Genomic DNA, 13,550 nt, shown 5'->3' on the forward strand with positions numbered 1-13,550 from the left:
GTAGATCCTCCTGCTCTGATGGGATACATACAGGACTTCATCAAATACCTCAAAAACAACGAAGCAGCACTAGAAGTTCCCATAGAAAGAGCTCATAGAGCTCTGAGGCCCAAGCCACCCAATAGGGCTCCCCCCAGAGACATTATCCTAAAATTTCTATCCTTTAAAGACAAGGAACTGGTCCTGAGACTTGCTAGAGCAAAAAATTCACTCGAATTCCGTGAAGTGGACGTGCAGGTCTACTCCGACCTGTGTCCAACAACACTGCAAAAAAGAAGGGACTTAAGGTTCATCACATCTGTCCTAAAGGAGAGACGGATCTCATACAGATGGGGATTCCCCACGTGTTTGATAGCCAACATGAACAACACTTCTCATGTCCTAAGAACTCTGGAAGATCTGCCTGTATTTAACCAGGCTCTTGGCTTGGATATCAGATCTCCACGTCAACAAGCAGCAGACCCGGAGGACCCCCGAGAGGGGGGCCCAGACGGGATCAGAAATCGCCCAGGCTGAGGAAAGCACCAAAGAGAGCAGCAGATGCTTCATATCGCAGTGATTAGCCTGCCTGACATGGATAATAGGCCAAAAATGGCCTGAACTGAGTTTATTGTGGACTGACTCCTGCAGCTGCACACAGATAAGTTTAAATTAATGTTGACAGGTTAAGTTTGTAATAGTTCAAAGTTACGATATGTTACCTGAAAAGGAAAATGTTTAAATACTGATCTCTCTTGTCGAATGAGAACAATGTTCTTTTGTGGTGGGCTATGAGATGGGTGCGGGGGCATAATTGTGGGGTAGAGGGGGATCATGCACTCTCAATGACGGGGTAAAAGAGACAGGAAATTAAAGTCCACTCACATAGCAACCCACACAGGGGAGAAAGGGGTACAAGTTAAAACCGACAAGCACAAGATATACACCCTATATGACTGAGGCACTAACGCATCATTATCTAAAGTTAACATGACGATCCTGCAGGAACCATAGATCTGTGTGCCCATTGGACATATGCGACCCCCCCAGACTATGCACGGACATCCACACCTTATCCTCCTACACTCACAGTGACCCAGAAGGGAAACACAGGCATACTAGTCACGTCCCATAAGGCCACATTACCGACTGTGTAGCCCATAGATCAGAACATAAAATCCCTACCCCAGTTCCCCATCAAAACTACCCAATGGCAAGACACCTCATATGCAGTCCCCCCTCCGGAAACACCCACCTGCAAGCACATAGCATGGGAATCAGGTAATAGCAACATCTCTAGCCTTGCTGCATGGTTATGAATATAGAGCTGTTTAGTCTTATGTATCTTATTTATTCTTAGTGCGTTCTGTTTCAAATGAAAATGTTTAAAAGTGTATGTTTAATGTGTTTACTCAGGGATAACTACCCCTGAATTTCTGGTTCTTTCTTTTTCTTCTCTTAAATTGAGCCACTGGCTTGAGAACTTATTGTATTGTATTTACTTATTGTGATTACTGCTTACAATACTAATCACATCCCTCTCCCTATACCTTTCACTCATTGACTAACTCACCTCCCCTTCACCCCCCCCGCTTGCTACCCACTACTTCTTTCTCCTTATACCCACAGAGAAGGGGGAACACTCTCTCAGTAGAACTTATAACGATCAACGTTAAGGGGTTTAACAACCCTAGCAAACGTTCCATTGCCCTCAACGACCTACACAGGTTGGGAGGGGAAATAGTCTACCTACAAGAGACTCACTTTGTCAGAAACCATGAACCAAAATGGTACAGTCACAGATACCCGACAGCATACTTTGCTTCGGGTCCTAAAAAGAAAAATGGGGTGGGAATAATACTCAGCGCAAATATGCCATTCCAAGTTGATCAGATACACCGCGATCCGGAAGGCAGATTCCTCATACTCACGGGCTGCCTTTATGGCAGACCGATCACCCTAGCTAACGTTTACTGTCCCAATCATTCCCAACATCTCTTTTTTCAAACATTCACTCGCAAACTACTTGAAGTACAGAAGGGAGTGTTGTATATGGGAGGGGATCTGAATGCACCTCTTGACCCCGCACTAGACACGTCCAACTGTGTCTCCAGCACTCCCCTTAAGACCCTTAAACGTATGCGTGAATCTCTGACTGAATTGGTTATACATGACATATGGCGACTACATCACCCACTTACAAGAAACTACTCATTCTACTCGCACCCACACAGAAAGTATTCACAAATTGACTACTTATTCACTGACACGACAGGTCTCACAATAACCACGAGTAGTAATATCCACTCGATCACATGGTCGGACCACGCTCCGGTCAGTTGCTCCATTCAATGACCCAACACGCCGATCACTCCATATGTCTGGAGACTCAACGACACGTTGCTTGACGACCCAATTTTTCGCGCGGAAATCCAGGAGATCCTGACTCAGTTCTTTCAAATAAATGCAAATGACCAAATGCAGAATAGCACCATCTGGGAGGCCCACAAATGGACCATCAGAGGGCTAATGATCAGGAGAAGAGCTCACCTAAATAGGCGAAAACGTGAGCGATACCGGGACCTCATGACCCAAGTGTCGGTCACGGAGAAGGACCATAAAAACTCCCCTTCAGACGAGAACCTGTTAAAAAAACTGGCACATGCAAGATCGGAACTTCTTGCATACTTGCAAGAGGGATATAAAAAAAAAGCTCTTATGTTAAAGCAGCTCTATTTTGAACATGGCGATAAGGCTGGAAAGCTTTTGGCCAGAGCATAGCACGTAAAAAGTTAAAAACCTATGTCTACGAGATGCTGAATCGGGAAGGGGAGGTGAAAGCAGACGGGAAATCTGTTGCAGACGTTTTTAGTGAATACTACGAAGCTCTGTACGACATTCAGGGGAGGCGCGGGGCGGAAGGTACTGCTCCACAGGGAGCACATATGGAGGAGGACCTCCTCAGATATACTGGAGAGGTGAAGCTTCCTGGTCTCTCCAGGAGAGAGAAGCACTTGAATCTCCCTTCGCAGTAGATGAAGTGCAAAAAGCAATAAAAGATCTCCCGACGGGGAAAAGCCCGGGCCCAGATGGCTTTGGTACCAGATATTACAAAATATTTGTGCACATACTGGCCTCAAAACTAGCTTCCATCTTTAACTCCCTGGCAGAGCATCCCGCCCTGCCGCACACTATGCTTGAAGCTCACATAGTGGTGATCCCCAAAGCAAGGAAACCACTTAACAGACCAGAAAGCTACAGACCGATCTCCCTGCTAAACTCTGACGTTAAGATACTTGCCAGGGTTCTGGCCAACCGCCTCAATAGATACCTCCCCGGATTGGTCTCTGCGGACCAGGTCGGATTTGTGCCAGCGTGCGAAGCGAGAGACAACAGGCTCAAGGTTCTGCAATTAATGACTTTTGCGCAGAACAACCAGAAGCCCCTAGCCTTAGTCACAACAGACGCTGAAAAGGCGTTTGATAGGGTTGATTGGTCATTTATGAGACACACCCTGGATAAGTTTGGGTTCGGCCCTAAGATGGTAAACACAGTAATGTCGCTCTACTCTGTGCCAAACGCCAGAGTGAGAGTCAACGGAACCTTATCTGAGTCATTCATGATAAAAAACGGGACTAGGCAGGGCTGCCCGCTCTCGCCCCTCTTGTTTGCGCTAGTTATGGAGGTCTTGGCTGAGAAAATCAGAAGCAACCCTTTAATAAACGGAATAGTAGTCGGCGACTATGAGCATAAATTAGCAATGTACGCCGATGATGTCCTCCTGACGTTGTCAGATACATCAAATTTGCTTCGGGAAGTCCTGATAGAGTTCTCTGAATTCGGGAAAGTGTCAAACTTTTTGCTAAATCCCGTGAAATCGGAGATCCTAAACATCACAGAGGACCATGAGTGCTTTGAAGCCCTTGGGTCTACCTGCCCGATCAAAATAGCACAGACGTCCATAAAATACCTCGGGATTACACTCATGCCCTCTATCACAGACACAGTAGAGACTAACTACAGACGAATAGCGGACGATGTAACAAGAGACCTAACTAGTTGGAGAAACAAAACAATTTTGTGGCTGGGCCGGATCGGGGTAGTCAAAATTAATATCCTACCAAGAGTTCTTTATATTATGCAGACTGTCCCGGTCTGGCCCACCTCTCACCAAATTCACCACATACAAACCGCGATTGAGACCTACATATGGAATGGACAAAAACCGAGAATTCGTAAAGATACCATGTACTTCCCTCGAGACAGAGGTGGTCTAGGTGTCCCAAAACTTGCAGAGTACCTTAGGGCAATATGTCTACAGAGACTGGTTGAATGGTGCCATAACTCACCAGGTGGACAGAGAGATTCTGCAGAGGGGGAACGTGGGGGCGCTTGCCTGGATAACGATCAAAAATCGCCCAACAAGCATTGCTCAATACCCTCTTACTGCAGAAGTGTTTAGGGTGTGGGACAGACTGATCGGGGGAGCACCCCACGTCTCCACTCCAACCTCACCGGTGACTCCAGCTCATGAAAACCCAGACATGGGTACGGGAAAGGAGCTCAGCTCCTATAAAACCCCATATACACTGGCAGAGGCAGCATTTTTCAACCTTACCCATCAACACAGACTCAAATGCCAAAGTGACCTAGCTGAAATAAGGCCGGACATTTTTGTGTCCTGGTTCAGAGTAGCACAGCTCACACACTTTTTTAGCACGCACAAAAATAGACCAGACTTAACAAGGGACAGGACCCTATTCGAGGCACTATGCACTGCGACCCAGGCCCCCAGGCACCTAATTTCTCAGCTCTACAGACTCCTACTGACAGGAGGAACAGCAGCTCTGCCGACTTACACAGAGGCCTGGCACTCTGAATTAAACTTAGACATAGACCTCAAGGATTGGACCAAAATCTTTGACAGAGCCAAGAGGGCGTCAGTCTCCACGCGCATTCAGGAGATGCATTACAAATTCCTGAGTAGATGGTATCTGACTCCACAAAGACTTCAAAAAATCTACCCACACATGAGAGGGGGGTGCTGGAGGGGCTGCGGTGAGGGGGGGAACATATCTTCACATATGGTGGACTTGTCTACTTATCCGCCCATTTTGGGGGGAAGTGTTTGGCGAAATGAGCAGAATACTTAAGATCATAATTCCGCCCAAAGCATCGTACCTAATATATTATGACCTACCTAAGATAGCAGGAGAGGACAAGTACCTCCTCTTTTTGTTAATGTTAAATGGGGCAAAGGGGCTTATACCCGCGTTATGGAAAAAACAGCGCGCACCCAACTTGCAAGAATGGAAACTCAGGGTGGAAGAATTGATCCGCCTTGAAAGATACCACTTCCTCAGAACTGGCAAAATCGGCATACACGAAATGATGTTGCTGACGTGGGAGGGCAAGGGTTTCTAATAGACCCCGGAGCACCCGGAAAAATAATCACAGGCCCGTAATGAGTTGGCCCCACTTCGCCATTGCCACCCCTAGTGGCCCCCACCCTCCTCCTTTCCCCCCCCCTCTCCCCCCCTCCCTTTTTTTTTTTTTCCTTCTTCTCTCTTCCCCAACTTACACCCCACCCCTCCCATAAATGTCTACTCTATCCCATTCTCTCATCTACCCAAGCCATATCCCGACCCCTTTCCCATCTACCCTTGGTTGCTGGTTCGGTAACCACATCAGGTTCATACGCACCTACAACTGTATGTGTAAAGTAGGTTGTAGAGCATGGTAATAATGTGTTGCAAACCTGATGAGAACTGTATAATTATCTGATAACATAGTAATGGACATAAATAATGGCTGGGGACTTCCCAGTCCACAGTCAAGAACAACAACAATACACAAATGCAACTGGACGATAATGCATATGTGTTAAATGTATAACAAAACAGTAATATGAACTAAAAGAGACTGTCGAGCATCTCCGTTGTTGCAGATGGGGTGCTTCTAAAGGTCTTGTGACTTATTAGATTATGCAAATCGTATTTCTACAATTACATTCGTTCTCACATTCAAATTTAAATATAAACACATTCGCCCATCCCTAATGCATACACTGCCAAATATATACCTAAATCTCATTATAATTGTCTCATTCTGAAATTTTTGAGGCTTTAAATATGTTTTTTTTTTTTTTGAAAAAGCTTTATTTTGTCAAGTACAATAACAAATCCAAGATAACAAAGTTACATTATTTAAATTTGAATGTGAGAACGAATGTAATTGTAGAAATACGATTTGCATAATCTAATATTGATAAGAACGGATATTCTTAAAAATTCTATTATAGAATGCTATTTACACTTTTCGAATGTCACTTTCGAATTTGAATGTTTATAATTAGATTGAATGTCCACATTTGATATTTCGAATGTAACATTCAATTTAACAAATACTATTTAAAAGTTCAATAGTTCATGTGGTAGGGAATTTAGTAAATTGATACATAATAGATACAAATATATAAATTCAAATGTTTCTGTTTCGAATATTGCATAATTTGAATATTACATTTAAAGAAAGCATTAGAAATAGTGATGTCCCGAATAGTTCGCCGGTGAATAGTTCCCAGCAAACATAGCTTGTTTGCGTTCGCCGCGGTGGACGAACATATGCAATGTTCGGTTCGCCCCCTATTCGTCATCATTGAGTAAAGTTTGACCCTGTACCTCACAGTCAGCAGACACATTTAAAAAAAAAAAAACACTTTTTTGACTGTGAAATAATAGCAGTCAGTTTCCTTCACATGTGTGCGTTTCAGTGCCTGCCTGCCAGGGCACAGTGTCACACCAGTGCAACTCATATCTGGTGTAACAGTAGTGTACATTTAAAAAAACAACACTTTTTTGACTGTGAAATAATAGCAGTCAGTTTCCTTCACACGTGTGCGTTTCAGTGCCTGCCTCCCAGGGCACAGTGTCACACCAGTGCAACTCATATCTGGTGTAACAGTAGTGTACATTTAAAAAAAACAACACTTTTTTGACTGTGAAATAATAGCAGTCAGTTTCCTTCACACGTGTGCATTCAGTGCCTGCCAGGGCACAGTGTCACACCAGTGCAACTCATATCTGGTGTAACAGTAGTGTACATTTAAAAAAAAAATACAATTTTGACTGTAAAAGATTGAATAGCAGTTAGTTGTCTGCAAGCATGTGTGTCAGGCCTACAGCGTCTACTCTGCCAACTTCTGCCAGTGCACAGTGCCACTCATATCTGTTGTCACAGTAGCTTGCACGCATAGTACCACTAATCGGCCAAAATTACAGGCAGAGGCAGGCAACCCTGCAAGGGCCGTCGTGGTCGTGGTGCTGTGATTCCCTTTGGCCCTAGAATAATGCCCAGTGTTCAGAGGCCATGTACCCTGAACTCGAAAAGTTCTGAGGACATAGTTGACTGGCTAACACAGGACACCCAATCTTCTACAGCTTCCGCTCGGAACCTTGATGCACCATCCTCCTCCAGCTTAGCTTCGGCATCTCTCAAGTTACCACTCGCCCGCCTGCCGCCACCACCAACACTAGCACCACAGCTGCTTCACTTGATCTGTCAGAGGAGTTATTTACACATCCGTTGGAAGAAATGAGTGATGCGCAACCATTATTGCCAGAGGATGTAGATAACAGGGATATGTCTCAGTCAGGCAGCATTACACACATGGACGTACGGTGTGATGATGATGATGTTGTACCCGCTGCTGCTTCCTTTGCTGAGTTGTCAGATACAAGTGAAGTGGTTGATGATGACGATGTGTCCGTGGATGTCACGTGGGTGCCCGCTAGAAGAGAAGAAGAACAGGGGGAAAGTTCAGATGGGGAGACAGAGAGGAGGAGGAGGAGACGAGTTGGAAGCAGGGGAAGGTCATCGCAAGGAGCTAGAGGCACAGTCAGACAGCATGAATCGGCACCAGGAGTCAGCCAGACAGCACGCCAATCAACGCATGCTGTTGCCACCACCTGAATGCCATCATTGCAGAGCTCAGCAGTGTGGCATTTTTGTTGTGTGTCTGCCTCTGACAACAGCGATGCCATTTGCAACCTGTGCCAAAAGAAACTGAGTCATGGGAAGTCCAACACCCACCTAGGTACAACTGCTTTGCGAAGGCACATGATCGCACATCACAAACGCCTATGGGATCAACACATGAGTACAAGCAGCACACAAACTCAAAGCCGCCATCCTCCTCCTGGTCCAGCATCTTCAGCCATGTCAACCACTGCTGTCCTCCTTGCCCCCTCTCAACCATCCGCCACTCCGTCTCTCGCCTTGAGCAGTTCCTGCTCATCTGCCCACAGTCAGGTGTCTGTCAAAGACATGTTTGAGCTTAAGAAGCCAATGTCACAAAGTCACCCCCTTGCCCGGCATCTGACAGCTGGCTTGTCTGAACTCTTAGCATGCCAGCTTTTACCATACAAGCTGGTGGAGTCTGAGGCGTTCCAAAAATTTGTAGCTATTGGGACACCGCAGTGGAAGGTACCCAGCCATAATTTCTTTGCACAAAAGGCAATCCCCAACCTGTACTCGATTGTGCAAAAGGAAGTAATGGCATGTCTGGCACACAGTGTTGGGGCAAGGGTCCATCTGACCACTGATATCTGGTCTGCAAAGCATGGTCAGGGCAGGTATATCACCTACACTGTGCATTGGGTAAACCTGCTGACGGCTGCCAAGCATGGAATGCGTGGCTCTGCAGAGGATTTGTTGACACCACCACGACTTGCAGGCAGGCCTGCTGCCACCTCCTCTACTCCTCCTACTCCATCCTCTTCCATAACCTCCTCGGCTGAGTCCTCTTCTGCTGGTGCTTCTTTCTCCACATCAATGGCATCCCCCCAGCTCCCCAGGTACTATTCCACATCCCGGATATGGCAATGTCACGCCGTCTTGGGGTTGACTTGCCTGAAAGCAGAGAGTCACACCGGAACAGCACTCCTGTCCACCCTGAACGCACAGGTGGATCAGTGGCTGACTCCGCAACAACTGGAGATCGGCAAAGTGGTTTGTGACAATGGAAGATATTTGTTGGCGGCATTGAATTTGGGCAAGTTGACACATGTGCCGTGCATGGCACATGTGTGTAATCTGATCGTATAATGCTTTGTGCATAAGTACCCAGGCTTACAGGACATCCTGAAGCAGGCCAGGAAGGTGTGTGGCCATTTCAGGCGTTCCTACACGGCCATGGCGCACTTTTCAGATATCCAGCGGTGAAACAACATGCCAGTGAGGCGCTTGATTTGCGACAGCCCGACACGTTGGAATTCAACACTCCTAATGTTCGACCGCCTGCTCCCACAAGAAAAAGCTGTTAACGACTATTTGTATGACCGGGGTGCTAGGACAGCCTCTGCAGAGCTGGGATTTTTTTGCCACGTTACTGGACGCTCATGCACAGTGTCTGTAGGCTCATGCGTCCTTTTGAGGAGGTGACAAACCTAGTCAGTCGCACCGAAGGCACCATCAGCGACATCATACCATTTGTTTTCTTCCTGGAGCATGCCCTGCGAAGAGTGCTGGATCAGGCCGTAGATGAGCGTGAAGTGGAAGAGGAAGAATTGTGTTCACCATCACCACCAGAAGCAGCCTTATCAGCATTGCTTGCTGGATCTGCGGCAACGCTGGAAGAGGATTGTGAGGAAGAGGAGTCAGAGGAGGAATGTGGCTTTGAGGAGGAGGAGGAAGACCAACCACAACAGGCATCCCAGGGTGCTCGTTGTCACCTATCTGGTACCCGTGGTGTTGTACGTGGCTGGGGGGAAGAACATACCTTCAGTGAGATCACTGAGGACGAGGAACGGGACATGAGTAGCTCGGCATCCAACCTTGTGCAAATGAGGTCTTTCATGCTGTCATGCCTGTTGAGGGACCCTCGTATAAAAAGGCTGAAGGAGAATGACCTGTACTGGGTGTCCACGCTACTAGACCCCCGGTATAAGCATAAAGTGCCTGAAATGTTACCGAATTACCGCAAGTCGGAAAGGATGCAGCAGTTCCAAAATAAATTAAAAAGTATGCTTTTCACAGCGTATAAGGGTGATGTCACAGCACAACGGGAATCTAACAGGGGAAGAGGTGAAATTAATCCTCCTCCTCCCACGACCACGCCAGCAAGGACAGGATGCTTTACAGATGTGTTGTTAATGGAGAACATGGGGAGCTTTTTAAGTCCTACGCATCGCCACAGCCCTTCGGGGTCCACCCTCAGAGAACGACTCGACCGACAGGTAACAGACTACCTCACCTTAACTGCAGATATTGACACTCTGAGGAGCGATGAACCCCTTGACTACTGGGTGTGCAGGCTTGACCTGTGGCCTGAGCTATCCCAATTTGCGATAGAACTTCTGGCCTGCCCCGCTTCAAGTGTCCTGTCAGAAAGGACCTTCAGTGCAGCAGGGGGTATTGTCACTGAGAAGAGAAGTCGCCTAGGTCAAAAAAGTCTAGATTACCTCACCTTTATTAAGATGAATGAGGGATGGATCCCGAAGGGACTGACAGTGGGCGATACATTCGACTAAAAAAGGCCTGATGAGATGAGCTGCCTTGGGCTAAAAATGGTCCACACGCTGCTGTATTTTATCTCTGAATGCCGGATGACTTATCCGCCACCAACTAGGGTTCAAACCGCAATGTTTTAGGGCACTTTCTGCCTGGCAAACAAACATCAATTTTTCTGGCCACTGCTACAGCAGCGGCTGCAACAATACCTAATTTTTCAGGCATGTGTACATGCCTAATTTTTCTGGCCTCTGGTGCTGCACTGTGGCTTCAAAAACCAAGCCAAAAAAAAGGCACATAACAGGGATTAAACTGATAGGAATAGTACTACTTAAAGGGACATGAAACCCAATTTTTTTCTTTCATGATTTAGAAAGAGCATGTCATTTTAAACAACTTTCTAATTTACTTCTATTATCTAATTTGCATCATTCTCTTGATATCAATTGCTGAAAAGCATATCTAGATATGCTCAGTAGCTGCTGATTGGTTGCTGCACATAGATGCCTTGTGTGATTGGCTCACACATGTGCATTGCTATTTCTTCAACAAAGGATATCTAAAGAATTGAGCAAATTAGATAATAGAAGTAAATTGGAAAGTTGTTTAAAATTGCTTGCCCTATCTGAATCATGAAAGTTTAATTTTGACTAGACTGTCCTTTTAACACACCACTCCTATCTGGTGGCACATTAGATTGCACGCGCAGTGCCCCAAATTTGAAGTAGGAGGTCCGACCAAGCATCTTTTTCCATCTCCCGGTTCCTAAAATCGATGCCATATACACGTCCCCTGACAGGGGACGTAACAGGGATTAAACTGATAAGAATAGAACTACTTAACACACCTTATAATAACGCAGAAAGAGGCAACGCAGAGAGAGGAGTCTGAAGAAGAGCAGTCAGAGGAGGAAGGTGGCTTTGAGGAGGTGGAAGACCAAACACAGCAGGCGTCCCAGGGGGCTTGTTGTCACCTTTCGGGGACCCTTGGTGTTGTACGTGGCTGGGTGGAAGAAGAGACCTTCAATGACATCAGTGAGGACAAGGAACGGGACATGGCTAGCTTGGTATCCAACCTTGTGCAAATGGGGAGTTTGCGGTTGTGCAAATGGACTGTTTGCGGTTGTTTGCGGTGCGTTAAACGGGGAGTTTGGTCTGTCACTGTGAAGCGGGCGTAACCTTTACACTACCTGATCGATACAACATCATACCTGATGTTTTAAAGCACGTTATTCCAAACTATTTAGGAATGTTAGGTGATTTATGCCCTTTATGGATTAAAACCAGACTCTGCATCAACTATGTAATTTTCCATGGGAGTTTTGCCATGGATCCCCCTCCTGCATGCCACAGTCCAGGTGTTAGTCCCCTTGAAACAACTTTTCCATCACTATTGTGGCCAGAAAGAGTCCCTGTGGGTTTTAAAATTCGCCTGTCTATTGAAGTCTATGGCGGTTCGCCCGATTCGCCCGTTCGCGAACATTTGCGGAAATTCGCGTTCGCCATTCGCGAACGGAAAATTTTATGTTCGCGACATCACTAATTAGAAATACTATTATTATAAATATATCAATTTGAATTTTTCGAATTCGAATACTGCATAATTCAAATCGAATTCTAAAAAAATTAGAATCCAATATTACATTTAAAGAAAGCATTAGAAATACCATTACATTAAATAAATGTTAGAATGTAGTTCAAACATTCAAAATTCAAAACGATTGTGTTAAAATTCGTTTCATTTTTCGAATGTTGCAAAACATTTCCCCATCCCTAGTATCCATATGTGAGTTTGACAAGGAAATCTTGGATTTTTATAGTTTTACTTTCTAGATCAGTGTTTCTCATATTCTTTTATATTAAGATAACCGTGGCACATTTCTAAAAATGTAAGTTGCATAATTTATTACTTACAATGGGCTAAATTACAAGTTGAGCACTATTTCGCACTCCCACTCGCACCTTAACTTCGCTAGGCATGCTTAAAATAAACTAAACTTCTGTGGGGATAAGATACTATGGGGACAAATTACCCTGTTTCTGTGCGAGCCTTCAGGCGGTCTAAAGACCGCTGCTCCATAACTTGTCCGCCTGCTCTGAGGCAGCGGACAGAAATCAACCCAATCGAATATGATCGGGTAGATTGACACCCCCTGTTAGCGACCGCGAATCTGCAGGGGGCGGCATTGCACAAGCAGTTCACCAGAACTGCTTGTGCAATGATAAATGACAACATTGTATGCTGTCAGCATTTATCGATGTGAGGCGGACATGATACGCTACACCGTATCATGTCTGCTCGCACTATGATAAATTGGCCCTTAAGAGTAAGGTGCACCAGGAAACATCTTATGACCCAAGCTAAGAAAGTTTTATTTATTTTATACATGTTCATCATTTGGAATAAATCATTACACATGAATTGTCTGCCTAAGGACAATTTTTTAACTGTTATCATCACATGTGAGTAAGCATTTATCTTGTCTTTTACTGCACTGACTTGGTTATATAACGTACTGTACTAGTCTAGGAGCCTTTTCGGTTTTCTATTCTTTACCCTTTTTTTTATCTGTCTATAGAAACGTTGAAAGGGGCTATTCTGTTTTTTTTATATTTGGATAAAGCTGCAAGAACTGTCTTGAAGCTGGGATATCTTTGGGAACATTACCTTATGTAACTGCTCTAGTGGTGACATGACATTTTTATACTTACGGTACTCTCCAAATTTGACTATCCTGAGCACTGTCCTCTTTTGATACTCTCCCTCCCTCTCTCTCTCTCTCTTTCTCTCTCTCTCTCTCGCTCTCTCTCTCTCTCTCTCTCTTTTTAAAATCATTTTTAAAACAGTGTTTATATGTGTGTAACTGTACTGTTCTTAGCTTACCCTTTAAGCAAGCTTCTGAAGTTTTGCTAACCCAAGACACGTTAAATTAGACTACGCTCACGCAAACACATTTACTTTCAACTCGTAATATGCATGCGATTTCCCTTGCAAGCAAAAAGCAAAAAAAGCAAAAAATATATATATATATTGCTCATAGGCTACAGTTAGCGAGCCAATTG

The sequence above is a fragment of the Bombina bombina genome, chromosome 4 (genome assembly GCF_027579735.1).
Source record: "Bombina bombina isolate aBomBom1 chromosome 4, aBomBom1.pri, whole genome shotgun sequence".
Lineage (NCBI taxonomy): Eukaryota > Metazoa > Chordata > Amphibia > Anura > Bombinatoridae > Bombina > Bombina bombina.